This window comes from Diadema setosum, chromosome 6 (genome assembly GCF_964275005.1).
Source record: "Diadema setosum chromosome 6, eeDiaSeto1, whole genome shotgun sequence".
Lineage (NCBI taxonomy): Eukaryota > Metazoa > Echinodermata > Echinoidea > Diadematoida > Diadematidae > Diadema > Diadema setosum.
Genome location: NC_092690.1, coordinates 2,119,980 through 2,142,673, shown reverse-complemented (window position 1 = coordinate 2,142,673; position 22,694 = coordinate 2,119,980). Strand labels below are relative to the sequence as shown.

At 40.6% G+C, this 22,694-nt stretch overlaps 1 pseudogene; it reads right to left on the bottom strand.

Moving 5' to 3' along the window:
- Positions 1 to 331: 331 nt before the first annotated feature.
- LOC140230136 (uncharacterized) lies at positions 332 to 3,721 on the bottom strand (annotated as a pseudogene).
- Positions 3,722 to 22,694: the final 18,973 nt, after the last annotated feature.

The window sequence follows — 22,694 nt, the reverse complement described above, 5'->3', positions numbered from 1 at the left end:
GTAATAACATATAGAGTGTGTGGCAAGAATGTATATAGAAATGTTTGTAAGTTTGGATGAACTTTCTTCACAAAATATACATGATGGACACACATGCAGTGCATGGGTCTGCAAAGGTAGCCTAGTAGGGTACTAGAATTTACGGTGAGCCCCGAAAAAAATTCAATTCAAAATCTAACGGTCAATAAAAATGTACTAAATGTTACCTTCCACTTTCAATACTTTATGGGAGTTTCTAAAATGATACTCTCTTCAACATACCACTGTATTTATACAACTCTTCATTTAAGGCATGCAGATGGGATTCCCTACCTTTAATTGGAGTTGCTTCCTAATTTACCGTATGTACAATGTACCTCCTGTAAACCTCAGTGCGCTATCTCCCCATGGCCATCATTTGTTCCCCTGGTACCCCTTCCATGGCTGCTGTGGTTGCAGCCCCTATTCGGAATGAATGGGTGCCATAATGGCTTGGGTTTGCACCTATGCATGCCAACACTTTTCGCAAAACTGCACTGAATTGGTACCTGGTGAGTGGGGAACCACTTGTGTGGCAGAACAGTGGCAATTTCATGGGGGGCCTCACCTGTAAGAAGGCTGCCATGCCCAACACCGGGCATATCTCCTTGTCTTCATTGTCTCCTATTCTCAATGTGGCTGTTTGCCCGTATTGGTCTGTTTTGGAGTATCGGATGCGTACTAACATGAATTGTCCTGGGGTTTGAGTTATCTGAATGTCATCTCTGATTAGTACTTTGTCTGTAATTTCATGTTTCTGCTGGGTTGTGAACTCCCCCACGCATAGGAACCCAAAGAAGGCTAGGAGAAATGCAGCCCTGAACATAATTGCTTCATACTGGGATTCACACACCAGTCGTACCACAGGGATCATCCTTTTGAGTAGATCCTGTGTGATAGGCCTTCTATCCCTTCTTTCTGTCTCTCCTGCTCCCTTCCTGTAGTTTCTTTATTACAAAATGGTTAGTGGGGTCTGCCCAGCCATGCATTTTATGCATGTATGACAGGGCTGCTACATGAAGTGAGATGGTTGATGTCGCTTAACCTCTAATGGAGAGGAATGCAATGTAAGAGATGATTTGTGTTGTAGGTGCTGGACCTAACAGGTCCAGGTGGTGATCTTTACAGAATTCCTGGAATGCGTTAACTGCCCTTTGGTATTCCCGGTGTGACCCTTCTGCCAATGTCTGTCCAAGCAGTCTGTGGGCTTCTTGAGCTAAATCTGCCATATCCCTGCTGGAACTGGAGTAGGGTGTACTGCAGCCCTTGGGGCCAGTTTCCTGAAGCGATCGACCTGGGGTCGTGAGAGGGAGTCAGCAATGCCATTATCCTGGGTGGGGACATGGACTGCTTTAATTGCAATGTTTTTTACTGGGCATGTTACTACCAACTTTCTCAGAAGTGCCATTGTTTGTGGGCATGGGGATGTTTACTTATTGACCGCGTCTTTAACTGCCATGTTGTCTGTGTGTAAAAGTATCCTTCTATCCTTGAGTTCCTCTCCCCATACCATCATTGCAATCACAATCACAATGGGGATCATTTCTGTCCATGCTATGGATGTGGTCCTAATTATGTCCTGCGATGGCCATTTCCCATTGAACCATTTACCATTGAGTTAGCCACCATAGCCTATCTCCCAGCTTGCATCTATGTAAAGGTCTATGTCCTAATCTGTCACCCAGTCTTCTTGTGGGATGACAGACACCCCATTGTAACCTTCTAGATTGGTTTAATCTAACCAAACTCCCAGGTCCTCTTTAGCCCCTTCTGAAAGGACTATTTGCTTATCTCCTCTGGTCTGTCCTTTTGTCATATCTATTAGCCTCCGAATAAAGGCCCTGCCAGGGCGTATTGCCCTGCATATGAAGTTCAGCATGCCCACTATAGACTAAATTTTCTTAACTGTGGGCAATTTGGCTGAGTCTTGTTGATTTTACGCTTAATTTCCTGGAACTTCTCCAGAAGGACCCGTACTTGCATTTTCACCGAATCTAGTTCTAGGCCAAGGAATGTCAGACATGTGGTGGGCTCTTCTGATTTTCCTTTTGCTAATGGGACTCCCAAATCAGTACAGACATCCCTCAGGGCCTGAATCATTTTGCAGCAGGGCATTCTTCCCTTCTTGGTTGAGCCTACATATAAAAAGTCATCCACATAATAAATTTTGTTTTCACATTGGCTTTGCCTCCTTGCACAGTATTCGAGGAATGTGGAGAATGTTTCAGAGTATGCTGGTGCACAGCGGACCCCCATTGGTAGACATTTGTCAACATAATATTTCCCTTCAAATTTGACATCTAATATTTCAAAGTCGTCTGGGTGTATGGGTAGCAGGCGAAATGCAGACTCTATGTCCTCTTTTGCCATTTCCGCCCCCACGCCTGCTGAGGCTACCAGGTTTACTGCTGTATCAAACGTTGTATATGTTACTGCACAGGACTCATCTGGAATGAAATCATTAATTGAAAAGCCCTGTGGGTATGATTTTTTTTTTTTTTTTGGGGGGGGGGAGGGGAGGGGGGTACTAGACCGATTGGGCTAGATCTCAGGTTTTTTAGTGGTCTTGTACTGAATGGGCCCATATACCGTCCCAGTTTAACAGTACATTGTTGCCCAAGAACCCTCCTTCCTGTGGAGGCGGTGTCGAAATTCTTTGTCATAGTCCCTCCAACCAAGGCCATGGTAGCGGGAGGCAGCAGAGCGGATTAGATGGCAGTACTTGAGCAGATCGTGTGCGCTTGCGGGGTGTGCCTCAATATAATATGCTCATGTATACAAGAAATGCATTTGTCCATGCTTTGATAGAGAAAAACTTGTTTTTAGTAGGGGGAGGGGGGTGACCGGCTTTAATACCCAGGTCCCATCTACTTGTGCTACTGTGAGGTTGGCCCGCTTTTGTTCTGCCATTTCCTGCATAACTTGGGTCGTATGGTCTTGGTTGTCTATCAATAAATTCAGATCAATGAATTCTCCCTTCCATATCTTTTCTCGGATGTTGTAGGGGATGGATGTGCCCAACCTGTTCCCAGCTGGGTGCAAGGGAGACTGGTGTTGGTGGTAAGTGTGACTCTGGCTGTGAGTACTCGGCCCTTGAAGGTTTTGTGGCAGGCCCTGGGCCTGGGGCTCTGTGTAGTTGGTTTGTTCATTTTGTTGTTGATCTACATTTGTGTCGCCAGGTTGACCCCAGGCAGATTGGCCAGGCCTGGGACTGGGTTGTGACTCTCTTTCCATATTTCCCAGGAGGAAATTCGCATTGGGTACTATGGAGGGGAAAGAGGAAGGGATTGTGGGGCTGGTTATATACAACTCTATGCCTCCCTTCCAACAATCTACCGTCTGTTTCAGTGTGTTGCCTGTTTAGCACACCTAGGTTGTTTGACTGACTGACTGAGGGTTGCTGTGAATCAAACAGAATAGGACACTCACCCGGTGTTCGCGGGTGCGGCGGTTGCTGGCCTGTCATTCCGACCGCCCCGTCCACCTGAACCGCAGATGGCTCACGTTGTGGTGCTGTCGTTTCAGCAGCCGCGTTTATGCTGCCACGTCTACGAGTACGAGGCGGGCTGGCCTGTTGCTCATTGCCTGGCGCCTCTGCATCTGTGACAGTACTTTGAGCCCTTTTATTGCTGGCCTTTGACTTCTGTTTGACTTTTTTGGGCGGTGGATCCTGTCCTTTGTCCCTTATCTTCCTCTTCCCCATCTTTTGGCTAATAGACGATCTCACAAGTCGAGTTTTTGGACCGTAAAGCGTTCCAAGAACTTAAAACGTTGTTGCCTGGGGCAAAGTGCATCGAGCAATGGCGGTACGAAGGCCGACGTGGCCAATTTGCTACGGTAACTTTAGGTTCGCCAAGCATGTAATTGCAGCTTGCCAATTTGGCGTGTAAACGCCTTAAAGATTAAATAAAGCTGGAGGGCTTCCCCTTGCCTCTCCCAAAATTTACTGATTAGCCTATTATGATCAGGTAATTTGATTTTCGATTAAATGTGCTGCGTTAATAAAACAAATATTCATGTACAATAATATGCGATAAGAATATAGAAACAAGTGATTTACCACCATTTGAATTAAATTTCTTTTGTTTGTAAGATTTATCAAACTGCACACTGTAAACTAGAAAATATCTTCTTACAATGAGAACGTAGAAAGTAATGTGTGGATATTTCTTTCCCAGTTGCTAGTTAAAATCTGACACGTTCGCATGTGAAAATGCATTCCGATAACTTTTAGTTTCTTTGAGTCATCACGTGGAAAGTTTTAGTAAGCGTTCTTTTTTTTTCCCATACCTTTTGTTCCTGTAATGTAGTCTACATCCCCCTCCTGCCCCCCTCCAAATAAACATATACAGCTGTAAATCAGGAGGTCAGAATTAGTGTATTTACGACACCATTACGAATAGAGTGAGATTTATTTTTTTCAATTCAGTTTTATGTCATTCAAATTCTATTTTGAAATTATCACATTTATTTTTTTTTTTTTGGGGGGGGGGGTTGAAATACAATAATCACACAAAATTAATTCAATACAAAATATATTAACATACACTATATTTTGAAAGCAGGATGTACAAAATCTAGTGATTGTTATTGAATTTATTCATAAGACACCATACATTTTGTGTGTACACACACACACACACTCACATAATGTGTATATGCATCTCCATATATTATTTTATCTTTGAGGAAATTCATCGGCGAAGCTGATCAATGGATCTTCGCCACTGGAGGGGTTAATAGTCTTCGAATCAGACACATATACGTGCTTTGAAGGATTTAACGACAGAGCTGCTGACTGGATCTGCGGACAGCTCGGCTTTCCAGCGGTACAGCAATACTGGAATGAGACTCTGTCTAGTGTTGTTACAGGGAACGGGCTTAGGCAGCTATCATGTGCTCACGGTAAGTGAATAAAACAAAACGAAACAAAACAATGCTTAGCTTGTCAGTTGGGACCCGTATCTTATCTTTTGAGGACAACTTTGCTTTTGAAAGTCTCAGCCATTTCACATTCGATTTACTTCAAATAAACTTCGATTTCCTTTTAGAAGTTGTATGGTCTTTCATACTTTATAAGTGATTCCTCATTATCTTACAAAAAAGTTAAAAATATGAAGCTTCTTCTCATCCAAATCTATACCCTCCTTTTAATCATTAAATGTATATATATATATATATATATATATATATATATATTCAATTTTCTACTACCAATGAACAGGTGACTTACGAATTACAGAGTGTTTTATGAACACCACTGAGTGCCCTTCGAATCACGTTGTGAAACTGAAATGCCGAGGTAAGACTTTGCATGTACACAATGGCATTTTCTATACTAGAGGATTTGGTGTTTGGCGAAAAAGCCTGTCTAAATCCGCATTTAGAGGCACAGAATTGAGCATATTCTTTCCAATCTTTAAAGACTTTTTTTGTCTCATATTGTTTTCTCTCGCATTTCGTCAGCAAGGTTTTTTTTTTTTAAGTACTTATGATAACCCTGTAACACAAACTTAACTATAAAAACAGCCAGCTGTAACTTGTTTACTTTAACATTACCATGAATAAAATGTTTGTATTACAGTATGAATTCTTTAATCAATTTTGAGCTTAATCTGATTACAGGGTCACAATCGTTATTAAAATTTGAGTTATGGATCACCCTGTTGTTCCACCCAAAAATGAACTTCAAATTAGTGCAATTCTTCCGTTGAGTTGTTTTCATTGCAACTGATAGACAAATTGCCCTACGTCGACGTAAATAAGCACTGGTAATTGATCAGTGTTTTAGTAGTAGTCAAAATAAAAAAGAAATCACGGGCGTATATACTAAAGCAATCAGTTGCAATGAAAACATCTCGATGGAAGAATTTCATGAATTTGAACAGCTATACAACGACTGATATCAATGTGTCTTGAAGGCATAGAGGAATATAAACGGTTGACATAGAACATTCCAATTCTTTCACTTAAATTGTCTATTTATGCGATTTTGGGGGCAACAATTTCAGCAGTTTTCACGCCGAAGAAATCAAATGTAAATGTGTAAAGTCTGGTGTAGTTTGCGTGAGATAGCACATTTTGAAATAGTGAGCTGAATTATGCAATGACCATGTGTTATGAAGGTCACCTCTATGATCCTTTCCTGATTGTAAATGACCCTTCCGGTTTGTTATTCATTGTAGAACCTGGTTTTCTTGGGTGCTACCAAGGCTCCAACCAAACACCTCAATCTTTCTCGGCTTTCATCGACAATGAAGTTGACGTTCAATCAGATGGCGAGTGCGTGTCTACGCGTAAAAGAAAATCCGGAAACGATGACGTTGCTGTTGTATACAAAAGGTCGTGCGTATGTCTTCAGTCAGAATCATTTTCAAACATCATTTCTGGCGGAAATTTTTCCCACAACTGGACTTGTCCAAGCCAGGCTCAACTTAATCCCAGTCATCTTTTCTTTTCTGCTTTTAACCGTGAGTGTCCGAAGCACAAAACATATGAGTGTCATGAAAAGAAAAAGATACAAGAGATAGACAAATTAAAGAGATATAAATAAGAGAGTGAACGTGAAAGCAGTCATTGCTTATGTATTGTCCTGTAGAATCTTAACAATTTTTAATTTAGATGTTTAGTGCTGATATGAATGCAGTAGCTATGATTGCTCAGTAAAGTGACAAATGGCTAGGGATTATAATGGGACCATGCACAATATTGAAGAAGTAAAACGTTTGAAAAAAAAAACAGAAAAAGGAAAGAGATAGTCTGTCAAACCTGAAATCAAAAAGACGTCACTAAAAAACATAAAAAGTCACACCAGGGACCCTCAGAAAGATAACTCAAGTGGTTATCTATTACTCGACATGATATCTACTTAATATTCATATTTCGTGCAGTTTATGAGAAATTCCTGCTTTTCTTCCTCTTTCCTATAGTGTCGCTCGGGTTTTGTGATCATCTAGGCCATGTGCCCAATGGCCAGTGGAACTCCAATAACACCAAATTTGGATCCGAAAAAACTCTGAAATGTGACGACGGTTTAGTCAATAATGGCAGCAAGATATTGCAGTGTGTTGCACTACCTGGAAAATCGACCTACTTCCCCGTTTGGAATGCTCCAGTGCCGTCTTACCGAGCAGTTGAAGATGTACTGCACGGTCGGTGAAACCGTATAAGCAATGGCATGATACACTAAATCATAAGAAATCGGACAAACCACGGAAAAAATACTATGTATTGGGCAGGAAGCTGCAAATGCAGTTAATTTGTCACAAATGTCATGATTTGTTTGTTACTTTTCAAAAAAAAAAAACCGTCCAAATGACCTAGGCTTTTAAGGGATTGAGAAAAGAGCTGTCAGAGCTGGTATTAAGATCGTCTTAATAACTCTGCTTAATTGTACTTGTAGAGTGAATGTCGCTAAAATCTCTATTATTCGAGTTACGTCACACAAGTATATCTTAACTTTTTAATATCAAAGTATGTAGCCAACACTTCATGGTACACCATTTAGGCTACATCTCAGCACTTTATAGCTATATTCATTAGAACTGGCAGCGGCACCCCACATCAAAACGCGAAGTGGATAGGTGCCGATATGTTTTTTTTGTTTGTTTGATTGTTATTTGTTTGTTTCTAAAATCAGTGTAATGTTATGGGTATGTCATGAGAACGCTTTGAAGAAGGCAGGAATCATTGTAAACATCTTCCACTACACAATACGTCACTTGTTGCTGCACGTTTTTTTTTTTTTTTTTTTTTTTTGTCTCGCTTTCCTTTGAAAACAGGAGAAACGCAGGAAACTCATGCAGGAACTAACGACATTACCAGAGATAACCTTTGCGTATTCTCCATGTGAGTTTGGTGTATGACTTTCCTTTCTAATGTATTATGATGTCTTTGCACCGCCAGCGTTTATCTAATACATGGTATGATACCACTGCCCTAATTTATAGATTTTTAGTGGAGTGCGTGTGTGCGTGAGTGTGTTTGTGAGTGTGTGCGTGTGTGGGGTGGGGAGGGGTTGTCACTTGCGCTCGTGGTTAGTTCAAGGGATGATGTCATGTGTGTGGGCGTGCGATGTTATGTGTGGCTGTGTGTGTAATGTATGTGCCTGTTTGTGTATTGTATAAGGGGAGACCGGGTCTAGTTGTTACACGGCGGGCAAGTTGTTACACTGCCATTTTCTCTATTATGATCAAAAGATGGCGTTATACAAGTAATATCAAATCAAAACGTACTGCCAACGATCTCTGCATGCGAAATCTGGCGTTGCCTGGACGTCACATGTAGAAGGTAGGTCCAAAAAACACTTTTTTACCTCTTCGAGTAAAATTTTGAAAAATTCGATTTTTCTTTATTACACCAAATCCATTCTTCTCCAGTAAGTGATGAGTATGTTGTTGAAAGAAACATGTTTTGGCTGTCTTTTGGTGAAAGTAGCAACACGTGATGTTTGATTGTTTATTGGCCACACGTGTGAAAAGTTTTTGAAAACGCACTGGGTCAAGTTGTTACAACAACTTGACCCGTCTGGAGAATCGAGTGGTGTAACAACTTACCCCAATGCACTTTCAATTGAATTTATGGTTATACACACACACACACACACACACACACACCCACACACCCTCAACACACTCATACACCCCAGCATAGGCTAACATGCACACCCAGACAGGTTAATATTAAGAATTACCTAACACGTCAGATCTGCATTACCCGATTTGAGTTGACTTTCTACGGTGTAACAAGTACCCCATGTGCTGTAACAACTTACCCCAACATCGGGGAAAGTTGTTACAAAATTTTGTGTTTATTGATTAGGTAATATCTTGTTTATATTATCTGGACTTCCAAAGTTTGTACTGTTTTTAAGTAAAGGAGGAAATAAGGTATCCTCAAAGCAAAAATGAAGCCGATTCCTCTATTCGTTTTTTGTACAGACCTAAAAATGTGAAAATTGTAACAACTAGACCCGGTCTCCCCTATACGTGTTGCACATTTATTTCATCTGGACAGTTACATGTATACACACGCGCACACACAAACAGAAACACTGGCACGGAATGATGCCTGAAACAAATTATAATAGGCCTATGTAATGTTCAATTAGAATGACAAAAGCAATGTCCCAATTTTAATATTGTAAAGAGGAAAAATACACAAAAAAAGTCCGGTAAAGAAATTGATATGACGTTATGCTTTATGCCACCAAATGTTTCAATAAAAAAAAAAAATCGTGAATTTCTGCTGCCATAACACAATGGCATTATAAGGTCTCTTCTTAACTGTCTATACAGGTCTTAACAGGAGATTCCGTGCAGCGATATTCATAATGGAAACTCTCCTGAGTGTCGTTACCACACTGTTGCTAGTCATTGTACCCTTTGCTTGGAAAAGGTGAGTCTTTACCCCCCCCCCCCCCAAAAAAAAAGTCATTTATGTCCTTTTTGTGTAGAGGATGAAAACGCCAATGTGAAAACGGATTTGCATGTACAATGGAGTAAATGCGTACATCAGTACATTCTGTACATGATAATAATATGCACTGCTGTGTACCTGTGATGATCGTCCTTCCCTGATGTAGAAGACCTCTCCACAAGTTCTCATATCAGTGGGTCTTCGTATATTGGAAATGCGAAGATGGCTGATATATCCAATCCTCGCTCTAAAGTGCCTGGTGCCGTGTGGACATGCAAATGTCGGGGTAAACTAGGATAGGAAATGATGCTCGGTCTGCTTTTTCTTCGCTAGCGTTTTTGTTCCTGCTCCTCCAAACATCTGCCTCCTCACTTCGTAGCCTGACACACCCAAGCTGACCACAGATTGTCAGAGGGTCTTGTGATGTTATTAGGTGTCAGGGTTGCCTGATGCTACAGCTTTTCACGGAAGCTTTCAGTGTGTGTTGTTTGCGCTTCCCCGACATCTGTATATGAGAGTCCTTGTCTTCCTTCAGTTCACCGTATTGATCAGTCTCTCTGTCAGACGCTAGTCGGGCATTGGCAGCACATGCCCTACCCCATCTGAGCTTGAAAAGCATCGCTTGAATCAGTCATGGCTCTTTGAAGTACCTCAGTGTCTGGCTCTGTTGTTCTACAATTTGTTCTGTAGTTGTCCTGACATTTGTGCAGCAAGTTTAGGAGATATTTCAATGTGAAAGGAGTTCAGCTGCATGGCATGCCGGCTGTACACCGTCCACGTTTCGCTGGCGTACAAAATGAGGGTAGAAGGACTGCGCGGTCGGCCTATACCTTTGATTTGGTCTAAAGGCTGGTTCCTCGTCTCCCCCAAACCCTTGATGTCTCTGAGTCTGCCGAAAGGCGGAGCAGGCCATGGCAATTTTGTAAGATATCTCCTCGTCGATGCTTAAATTTCGTGGCAGCGTTGTGCTAATGTAAACAAACTTCTCTGTCGCTTTCGTCTTCCCATTGTTGACCGTCATGGATAACTCTTTCTAATGGTGAATTTATGTAGCCGGCTGTTCCATCACTCCTGATGGGTCTTCTTTGCGCTTATCGTCAGATCAAAATCGTCACAATCCATGGCGAATTGGTCCATACGTAATTCCTGCATGTTAGATAGGGTACTACTATTCAGTGCGCATTCAACAACAAGGAGAAAGTCACGAGGAATGTGTTCCTAGACTTTGGTTTTGTCTGCAGATTGTCCATAGATTGCCCATAGATTGTCCTTAGATTGAATAACTTTCCATCTGTTTGAATCTTAAGTTGACTTCGTTCGTCACCCATGAGAAAAATTTCTGTTAACATGGCTGTAAACATCACATGATGAAGGTTTCAGCTAGGTACGTCCTTGTTTCACGCCGTTTGTATTACAAGGAAGGGCTCTGATTGTTCTCAGTCTTCCTGCGTGCTAGCTTGCATACCGTGAAGGAACTGCCTGACCAGTGAGATGAACTTTGCTGAGCAGTCGAACAACTTGTCCATGATCTTCCAGAGCCCTTTTCGGCAGATGGTGTCAAAAGGCTTCGTTAGGTCTATCCCAAAGATTTGTAGAGACCGACATTCTGTTTCTGACACTTTTCCTGGCGTTGACATGCTGCGAAAGTGATGTCCAGTGTGCGATCCTGCCCCAACCCGCATCGACTTTCCAGTATAGTAAGCCTTTCTGCAATAGAGTGGTCAGTCGGGCCGTTCAGCAGGACGCTGGCCATGACCTTGTAAAGGCAATTGATGAAGAGTAGGGAGATCCAGCGGTGGCTGTACGTCTGTCGATTTTCTTTATGCCAGTACAAGTGGACAATAGAAGCATCCTTTAGCTCTTAAAGGATTTTCTCTTGGTTCCACATGTACTGGAATAGCTCCAAGAGCTACTTGGTCAGGGTTGGGCCACCAGAGGCGTACATTTACTAGTAGGAGCAACATGTTGGAGTGGAGTGCCGGTTGGAACCACAGCGGACAAACTACCTGCAGGTGCAATTGTCAGGAGTACTACCCCTCACTGACATCCGTTCATGGGCTCCTTTTATAAGTAATAAGTAGTATATTAAACACGGGTATGAACTGAGATATAGGATCCTACAGAATGGTAATATAAACAACTTTAATATACCAATTATATGACGATGACATATGCAAAAGCAATAGCTGATAAAAGAAATTGGAAAATAAAAGACGAGAAATATTCGAACTTTGTAGTTGGCAATTTTAAAACCATAAGGCTGCTATGTGGTTGCCTATTGGCTATACAAAATATCCAGCACGAGCTGCCCGAAGTGAACATTTACTGCAGATATATTCTGTGCTAACTTTTCAATGTTTTACCTATCACATGCAGGCTGGTGTATGATGCAAAATTCCTAGTAAATAGGACAATTTCTTTGGATTTGTGCTGGTTTTTTTCTCATTATTTGTGCAAAAAATAGACTGGGGGAACTGGATGCTTCAAGTCAGTCGAATGATGACTCCTATGACAGGCAATTGCAAATGTATCCCGAAGACACTGCATCCAGCTTTATACCCGGCACAAGAAATCATGTCACTCCATTTGATTCTACCTGTATTGATCCTGAAACATTGAGCCACACTGTGCCTCAATTCTCAGGCAACAAAGTCAGTGATGTCACAACTCTAGAAGACAACGCATGTGACATCTTCCAGAACACATCACAGGTAGTGAAACAAAGATTACCTCTTTTAGTGTTCAGAAGTCCAGAACATGCCGATCGCTTCATATCACATAAATGACTCCGATATTTCGCTATTACTTTTCACATAAGACTGAGTTAGCTCCTTCTACAAGCTGTTGATTGCGCTTGGCGTCCAAAGATATAGAAAGTGCTTGATACAATAAAAACGTTGTAGGTATTTCACATCGCCATAAAATTATGGAAGTTGTTAAATTTGTAATTACTTGAAAATGCTTATATTATGCTGAGGTTTGAAAAGAGAAAAGATTTCTAATCAGCAAGGTTTTCGAGTTTTGGAGAGTTTAAGAATATTCCAAGTAAACTGATAGTGTCTACAGAGCCCCTCCCCAGGACCCATCCCCATCTCCACATTATTAATAATTAATAATTAATAATAACATTCTGATTCCTTTATTGTATTATAATCAAATGTATAGGAATATGTACGTGGTACATGATGCATGTATGTGTGCATACATATATCGATTTATTTATCAATCCATATTATGAATATGAATATATATGTATGTATAGGATAGGTAGATCATGTATATTATATGAGCATGTATATATGTATGAGTACGATGTGCCTTACCATTACTGCTTACATAAAATAAGCACGATATATTTCATTCCATATCAGATAACAATATGTATAGGATACTTTGTATTCACACATTACTATTTTCATAGTGCATATCCGGTCATTACTCCAGCAAAGGCAACTGAACGTGTAAACTTTAATATCATTATCATATTGTACTTATCATCATTACTATTATTATAAAGTAGTTGGAGTGGTACACAATATCATACACCCTGTAACTTTTCCTCTTCCCCCTACCCTTCCCTATTCTATCTAGAGTAGGTAAGCATATAGTCTCCATACCGTCAAGGCTCGGCTTATTTTGGAGACCCTTCTGTTTAAGTCTTGTATAATTGTACTAAAAACTATGTGTCGATATACTGTTTGTCATTTATAAATGACATGTACATAATCGGGGAAATTACAGAATACGGGTTTTGCGTCATATAAATTAGCATATTGGTGCGTATAAGAGCCGGTCATCTGGGGCCCCCAAAAAGCCCGGGAGCGGAACGGCCGTCAAAAAGTAGGTTGACCACACAAGTTTTATGAAAATTGAGTGGTTTCGGAGGAAAACTGCTCTAAATCAAGATAACTCGAGTAAATCGACGATAAAGAAAATCGACCCGATTTTGACGGACCTATTTTAAACGTGATGACGTAATCACAGCTGGCAGCCCTTCTTCCTTCATCTCTTTTCGACACAAGTCATCACGATACAATCACATATGGTTGACAATGACAATGGTTTGACAATGACAATGGTTTGACAATGTTTTTTTTTTTATTTTCTCATGTCACCCAACGTCAGGGTATTGAAGAAAATTAAAAATAAACACCGTAACAGATAAAATCAGTTAATTAATACATTAATACATTGTAAATTACATATATATACAGAAAATTGCATATTTACAAAATATACAAAATATACAGAATGGTGCAGGACCCATGCAGAAGAGAGAAAGAGAGTGAGAGAGAGAGAGAGAGAGAGAGAAGGAAAGAGAGAAGGAAGACAAACAAAACAGTTTTAAAAAAAGCAGGGCAACAATAACGCAGATAAAAGCAATTTCAATAATATAAAACTAAACATTGTAAAAAGCTATATTTACATGAAAAAAATACAAATAATGATATTAATAATTATTATTTCTTATGGAGCTTCCTAAAAACGTGAGTATACATCGTAAATTCGGGTAAATTTTAACGGCTAGTCTAGACTAGCATCGTCAGGATCTAGAACTACATTATTATCGCTATCGGGGGACACCCCCCGAAACCCCCGTAAACAACGTATGAATACCACACTTTTCACCGCACAGAGCAAAGAAAACACACGTAAACAAATGCAATCGTCGACAGCCGAATCACGGACCGTATCGCGGATCGGATTAATATTTCAATGGTTGCTATCGGCAAGCGTAATTACGCTCTTATACGCACCAATATGCTAATTTATATGACGCAAAACCGGTATTCTGTAATTTCCCCACAGATAATTATATGAATAGTTATTCATCATTCTCAATCACTGTATGTCCGAAGAGTAAACTCCTGTCTTAATTCTTCATTTTGTCTTTAAAGAGCCATAATTACAAAATGGAGGCGAGCAGCGAGACAGATACTACAAAGATACTACCCTCTAATGACGTCATACACCGAAGTTGTAAAGACGTTCATAAAAAAAAAAAGCAGCTAATGACAAGAAAGAACTCTACATGGACATGTCAGGTGCTGTAAAGATGAGAAGGAGGAGCCTTTCGCTTGTTCAATCCATAGATACCAGTACAGATGCAGACTAGAAATGTCGCTATGGCGACTGGTATGCCTCCACCACAATGCATGATTCTCCTAATAGGTCTAGATAGTAGGGTTGGACCTACTAGTACTAATCGACCGCCTAATGTTTATTTGCTTGATAAGAATATTTAACACTGAAATTCACGTAAAAAACTTGACCTACGTGATTGAGAAAATCCAGCTCTATTAAATGCCGTTGTTCCCTTTTTGATTCGAAGTTTCAGTGCAAAAATATCGCCGACGAACTTGCGTGGCCTCGTTTCAGCTCCCCGCAATAAATCGCGTTTTTAGGATCGACCGCTGATTTTGCATTCAAATGCACGTAAACCGAGTTGTATTGAACACCGTGTTGTACGAAGCTTTTTAGAAGCCTTTTAGAAACTTCCATAGACATTACATTGTGCTGTCATTACGATTCGGTGAAAATATTCATTCGAAATTTTGTCCTTGATTAAAACCATTAATGAACAGTGAATTATCGCGTTTTCCCACACCATCCTAATCTACGTTCAAAGCCAATCCATTTTTATGTGCTTTGCGCGCAGAGAAGTGCGTACTAAGTGTTCAGTGCGCGAATTATACGCGGTCGGTTTCAATAAGGGTGGTCGATATGTAGTAGGGCTACCATACATGTGGACACAAGGGCCCGTATTCTACTGTAGACCAAGGTTTAAACCCATTTTAGACTCACCTATGGTTTAGCTAGACCCGAGGTTTAATTTTGTATTCTGCTATAGCGAGGTTTAGTTAAACCCAAGTCTATTTCGGGTTTAAATTAAACCCGAAATAGTCTTTGGTCAAGCCACCATGGTGCCCTCTAAGGAAGAAGAAATTCTCCCTCTCTGACTGAGTACTTTTCTCTCCACAAATCCACTTAAATTTATTATTGGCAGTGTATCAGCCACATGAGCGTGAATTTCTTTGATTTTGAATAGTTTTTACGGGTATTTATGTCGAATAAGGGCATGCTGTATTTTTGCTTGCGACGACTCGTGAAGCACTGTACATTACTGTACAGTTTGTGTACGTGTGCGACGCACATCACAGGATACATGATAAGCGTATAGCGTAGCGCTATATATTCCTGGCTAGCTTTGAATGCTCAGTACCAGCAGAGCCATCGCGCCGCGCCGGCCGGCGGCACGGTTGCCGTGTGCGCTGGATGGGACATGGCTTTTTATGTCGATTGAATCGTGAGTTCGGAATGGATTGGTGATTGATCAAACCAGGACTTTGAGGTAGGAAATTGAATAAAAGCTTTTCTCTTAAGATTGTCAGTTTATAAAAATGGAAACCATTCTAAAATTTAGAAATAGATCTAGGCCTATATCAACCCTGTCTCGATATTATCATTAGAAGTAGATTTTACCTACCGTACCACACTAACCTAACTTTTAATAGATCTAACGTTAGTCCTAACGTTACAATAATGTACTCTAGCTATTCGAATACGTTCTACTAACGTTAGTAGGACCCTACTCCTAGTCCTAACGTTAGTCCTACGATCTAGGTTCTCGATCTAGTCTAGCTATGCCAAATCGACCTCGGGCTCTACCCTCTAGTCCTACATTGAGTTCTTGGTCTAGTCTTCAGGTTATTTTCATCGTAAAGTCTAGACTATACTTATTAGTACAGGGAGTACTAGGACTAGTATTTCTAACATTTAGATCTCGAGTCTCTTCTAAGTTACAAGTACTAGATCTAGTACGTAGTCTCTTAGGCGTATCTCGTGTGTACACGCGTGTGGCCGGCAAGCTAGCTGTAGGCAGCTGCTGCTGTATCCAGCCAGCCACTCGTTTTGTGCCATTGGCATTGATCTGTGTGCTGGTACCTTTACCAGTCATCGTAATAGACTCGATTTAAACTCGAAATAAACCTCCTCCTGGGTAGGTTTAATTTAAACCCTATTTAGACCACAGCTGGACGTGGGTTTAAACTCGGGTCTAAGTTTTTAGCAGAATACGGGCCTGTGTGATTACATTTTCACAAAATTGGCAAAATATTAAAATGACAAGTTTGTCACGAATGTGTTGAATGTTCACCTTCCTTGACCTAGGTTTAATTGGATGAATAGGAGAGCATGTATTTGGGATTTAACGACTGTAACTTGACTTTGACCCATTCAAACGTTTATGCACTGAGTAATTTTCAAGGTATGGAGAAAAAGTGGAATGTCTGTATTGAATAGTAAATTGTTATCATTTTCATCTGGCCTTTGACCCTAAAATTCATTAGATAATCACTGTCAGGCAGAACATGCATGTAGTACGTTTTAAGATAGCCTGAGCCACTTCCGAGATATGGAGGAAAAACTTAGTTCAGCACTTTCCCTTGATCTTTGACCTTTTGACCTTTGAGGCAAAAACAAAAGAAAAAAAAAAACTTTCCAGAGAATCTCTATTAGGTTATACACGCATACACCAAGTGTAAAAAAAAAAAAATAATAATCCTGCTGGCATTGCATAAACAAGAGGGAAATAGTAAAATTCTGAAATGTTGCCCTTGACCTTTGACCCCTGACCTTTGACCCCATGAACCCTAAATTCTCTAGATAATCACTGCCAGTCAGTACATGTAAATATACTACATGTATGTTCCATGAAGATACCTTGAACAATTTCGAAGGTACAAAGAAAAAAGGTGAAGTTTTAATGTTTTTACTTGACCTTTTGACCTTCGACCTTTGAACTCATGACCCAAACTTTCACCAGAGAATCGTAATCGGGTAATACATGTATACACTAAGTTTCAAGAAAATATCTTCTGGCATTGCATAGATATGATGGAAATAGTGAAATTTTATGTATTTGACCTTGACCTTTTGACCTTTGACCTTGAGCATGTGCACCCAAAAGTTGATAGGCACAACTTCACCCCCTAATACACATACATGCCAAGTTTCATTAGGGTATTACCTCAAAAGGTTTTGATAGTTACCTTGTCCACAAAATTCATTACGGACGGACGGAAGGACGGACGGACGGACAACCCGAAAACATAATGCCTCCGGCACCACTTCGTGGCGGAGGCATAAAAAACACGGATGAACATGGTTACATGGTTCCAAATGTCAATCTTACCGAAGTTACGAGATGCCAACCTCAGACAAGTGAAGCTACGATGAAAGCTTTCGACAGCGACAACGACCCATCCTGCGATAACGTCCCATCAAGCGATAACACAACCCGCGTAGAACTAGGAGCTACAAAAAGGTGATGGCAATTTTCAGTCGTCAATCTATCAGGAAATTCCCTGTACTGTTGAACGATCCCCATTCATTCCTGAAGGACAATATCACCAGAGGGATATTGATGGCAGTGATGATATTGGCCTTACGGCCCTAGACCTGAATGACCCCTTTTATTGTCAGGGCCATTCTCCGATAAAGCGTGCAAAACTGCGATTTTCGAGTCCCCAGCATGTTTATACAGTTGAAATCGATATTTGTGACCCGCGACAACGGTTTCAGGCAAAAGTCGCAAGAGCATATTCCCTCCTAGGCGGGGTACAAAAATTTTGACCATTATTTTTGTCGATTTAGGTTTTTTGCAGAAATCGAATCTTTGATATGTTTTCTACATCTACACTAAATTTCACAGCATAAGACTAAGTTTTTCCTATCGAAAATGGCATTTTACACACCTTATGTTAGATCGCACTCGTCAGTTTTGAGCTTCTTTCGAACGCCGCGCCAATATCCCAAGCGTTGCTACGGCGCAAGGTCTCGCATGCGATTGGCTGGTGCGTCGCATACATTTACATAATTCGGCTTTCGGAGACGTCTAGACACCCGTTGCAGCGTTTGGGGAATGCTTGGTTCACGCGTGCACGATTACATGCTCCATTGTTCTTGCTATAGTGATCTATATACCCTCGCTCTGTAGTGCGTGCTCTTCGTTTGGCTTTCTATCCAAACTATTCTACCGCAATGTTCGACAACGGAAGTGAAACAAAAATCATGTAGCATGACATAACCATGTGAAAAGAAAACGAGATATTCTCAAATTTGTCTACTTGTACATGTACTAAAGATTATGACAGCAGACTGACTCAATGGAAGGGAGATGAGAGGAAAGGAGCGGTCACATGCGACTAATTATATTCAAATACTACACGTCAAGATCGCACCAAACTAACTAGTCGTGTTTGTTTGTTTGTTTGTTTTAATTTAATTAGCACCACCGAACAAAGCAATCAATGCATGTCTTGTAAAAGCAAAACAAACAGGAAGCGTGACCCTTGCCAGCACTGGCAATTTTCTGCCTTCAAAAGGGTCACCAATGATATAGACAAATCAACCACAATGAAAACGCGATTTATAAATGTGTGGATTCGCCATCGCTCCTGTGACATGGACACGGTCATGGCGTGACTGAATGCCATCGCGTAATGCGTGCACCAAATACACATATACGTGTACACCATACAGCTCTATGTGCAATTGTCATATTCGCCATCTTGAAAGACGTACTGTAAACAAACCCGAGCGAAACGCATTGTTTTTCGGCTCCATATAGACCGGGGGCCCAGAAGATTTATTCAGCTGAAAAGGGTCACACTTTTTAATGGTCTCATCATATAAGGATGTGTCCAAGGGTCAATAAAATGAATTGCTGGCAAGTCACATCCTGTACCGTAAGCCTAGGGACCACAAAAAGGGACCCCGAAAAATGGATTTATTAGGCCGAAGGGGGTCACGGACAAAAGTTGGTGGATATTGTTCCTTTGGGTGTACTTATCATAAAAACAGCAATGCCAGCCATCTTATCCTGTACGGGGCCCCAGACAGTAGCCCCAAAGGGCCCCACAAATATGGTGTTATTCAGCTGAAAAGGGTCACGGCTAATTTCTTTTGCAATTCAATTCAATTCAATTCAAATGTTTTATTTTCACTTCTTTCAACAGAATGTACAAAAATATAGATTCGACATGCGTTTGATAAGGAATGATACATAGCAAAGAATAACATTTGTCAATAATCATTACAAAGTTAGGTATCTTTCATACAGACATACATTCTGCGAAAAAAAGTGGAGGTACCCACTCAAAAGACTATGCTTGTACAACGTGGGCACCTCACAGGAGGAAAAAAAAAGTGAAAACTTAACTACATATGTGCGGGATGAAAACAAAAGTGGAAAGGGGGAAAGGGAAGAAGCAGAAATACAAATAAAGAGACGAGACAACTAAAAACAATTGAAGTAGTTCCCATCAGAGATATCCAAAACACCAATGCCAGCTATTTTATCCTGTACGGGGCCCTAGACAGTAGCCCCAAAGGGCCCCACCCCCCATAGGCCTACGTACAAACACACACAAACATTGATTTTATTCAGTTGAAAAGAGTCACGGCTAATTTCTTTTGCAATTGAAGTAGTTCCCATCAGAGATATTCAAAACACCAATACTATTGCTAATATTATTTAAAATATAATTGCTACACCAATGCTATTTTATCCTGTACGGGGCTCCAGACAGTAGCCCCAAAGTGCCCCCCCCCCCCCGTATAGGCCATTGATTTCGTTCGTGCAGCTGAGAAGAGTCACGGCTAATTTCATTTGCAATGGAAGGAGTACCCATCAGAGATATCAAAAACACCAAAGTCAGCTATGTTATCCAGTACGGAGCCCCGGACAGTAGCCCCAAATTGCTCTCCCCCCCCCCCCCACACACACACACGCATTGATTTTATTCAGCTGAAAAGGGTCGTGGCTACTTTCATTTGCAATTGGAAGTAGAAGTAGTAGGCAAACTCATCAGAGATATCCAAAACACTAAAGCCAGTTATTTTATCCTGAACGGGGTCCCAGACAGTAGCACCGAAGTGCTCCCCCCAACACACACACACACACACACACACACACACACTCACACATTAGTTTGATTCAGCCAAAATGGGTCACACTAATTTCTTTTGCAATGGAAGTATACCAATCATCAGAGATATCCAAAGCACCAAAGCCAGTTATATCCTGAACGGGGCCCCAGACAGTAGCCCCAAAGTGCCCTCCCCCCTCTCCACAAACACACACACATACACACACACACACACACACACACACTCACACATTAGTTTCATTCAGCCAAAATGGGTCACGGCTAATGTCTTTTGCAATGGAAGTATACCAATCATCAGAGATATCCAAAGCACCAAAGCCAGTTATATCCTGAACGGGGCCCCAGACAGTAGCCCCAAAGTGCCCCCCCCCCTCCCCACACACACACACACACACACATACACACACACACACACACACACACACATTAGCTTCATTCAGCTGAAAAGGGTCACGGCTAATTTCTTTTGCAATGGAAGTAGTATCCATCAGAGATATCCAAAATACCAAAGCCAGTTATTTTATCCTGTATGGGGCCCCGCACAGTATAGCCCCAAACATGGGTAATTTTTCTTTTGCACTGGAAGAAGTACCTATCAGAGATATTCAACACACCAAGGCTAGTTATTTTATCCTGCACAGAGCCCCAGACAGTAGCTCCACAGTGTCCCATCCATTATACATGTACTGTGAATCAGTTGAAAATGGTCTTACAAATTCTTTTGTAACGTTAATATCAGGGCCTACTGAACAGAGATGTCACAAACACTAAAGCAAGTCATCTTATCTTGTATACGGGGTCCCATAGGTTACAGTAGCAAAACACTCAAGAAATTTGCAAAGGAAGCATACTTCTGTATAGTGCACAACCAAGATGACCATATTACGAAAATCTTGTACTGGGCCCAGGTTACAGGAGCCATAAAAGTGTCCCTCCCCCACATAATTATTATGACATCATTTAGCTGAAAAGAGTCATAGTTGTTTTTTCTTTTACAATCGAAGTAGGCCTTAGTTTACATCATAGATACCCAAAACATCAAAGCCAGTTAGGTTTTCACAGCCAATTTCGCACTTTTGTTGGTTCATTTGGTAGAAGGTTCGAATTCGTAAAATGGGTATTCAAATTGGCTGGTACCCTACGTTCATTCAAATTCGCCTTGACTTGCCGAAAAGGGTATTTCAGTCATTAAATTTCGCGAAAGACAGTCAAATTCCAAACGTGTTCATTCAAATTCAAATCATGCTATTTCTTTGTTTCAGATCATTTTTAACATGTCTTTCTATGCGTGTTTTCGTTTCATCTATAAATTACTGTTATAAAGCAGTAAAAGTATCATATTTCTTATCTAGTATAACTGGATTTGGTTGTGCTGTAACCAGACTGGTAACGCTCCTTCTCTTTCATATACATGTCATTATAGGCCTATACGTGTACCAGTAATGCAGATTAACTTCATTTTTTATAGTCATGACAGCACAATAGATACAGACGTATGTCTCTAGAAGACATAGAAAGAAGTATATATATATATATTAAAAAAAAAAAAAAACATTTGAGGATCATAACCTTGACTTCTTGGAACTGGCCGGCCGCTCGTAATAAAGCGCTCGTAATGGCCAGATAATTTGTGGCTTCTTACTTCTTTGGATTCAAAAAGCACGTAAAAAAAAATGGTGTCAAAGTCTCTTAAACGAATACGAAAACATGAAATGCTATGATGCTTACAAAACAATAACTACGACGAAAGAAAATAAGGAAAGAGGCCAAGCATGAATATATCTGTTTAATTGACTGCAGAACATGTTAAATTAGATGGCCAGAAATCACTTTGAATGAACGAGCGCAGCAGGTAATCACGTGACTATATCATTATGAATTTATGAATGAACGGACAGTAGAATGGTACTTGTCTTATATATATGGATTTCAGTTGAAAAAGTGTTATTTAGAATAAGGCAACAGGTAATGTGAATGTTTCAAAATAAATTTGAATGAAGAGATTAATATGACATTGAACTACCATGTCATCTAGGCGAAATTTTTGCTAAATTTAATTCAACATTAAAGAATTCGATTAAAAGAGGTGCGATATTGGCCCGGATGCAGGGCCCTTGACAGATATAGCCCCAAGGTATTCCCACCCTTTATGAATTAATTGATTTTAGGTGAAAAGAGTCATGTATGCCTATTTACCTCGGCAGTGGAATTAACAGCTGAGATACGTAAAACACAAACCCATGCAGTTAAGGGGGCCCCAGCCAGTAGCTGGAAAGTGCTCCCGTATTATCTTATTCTAAGTGAAAA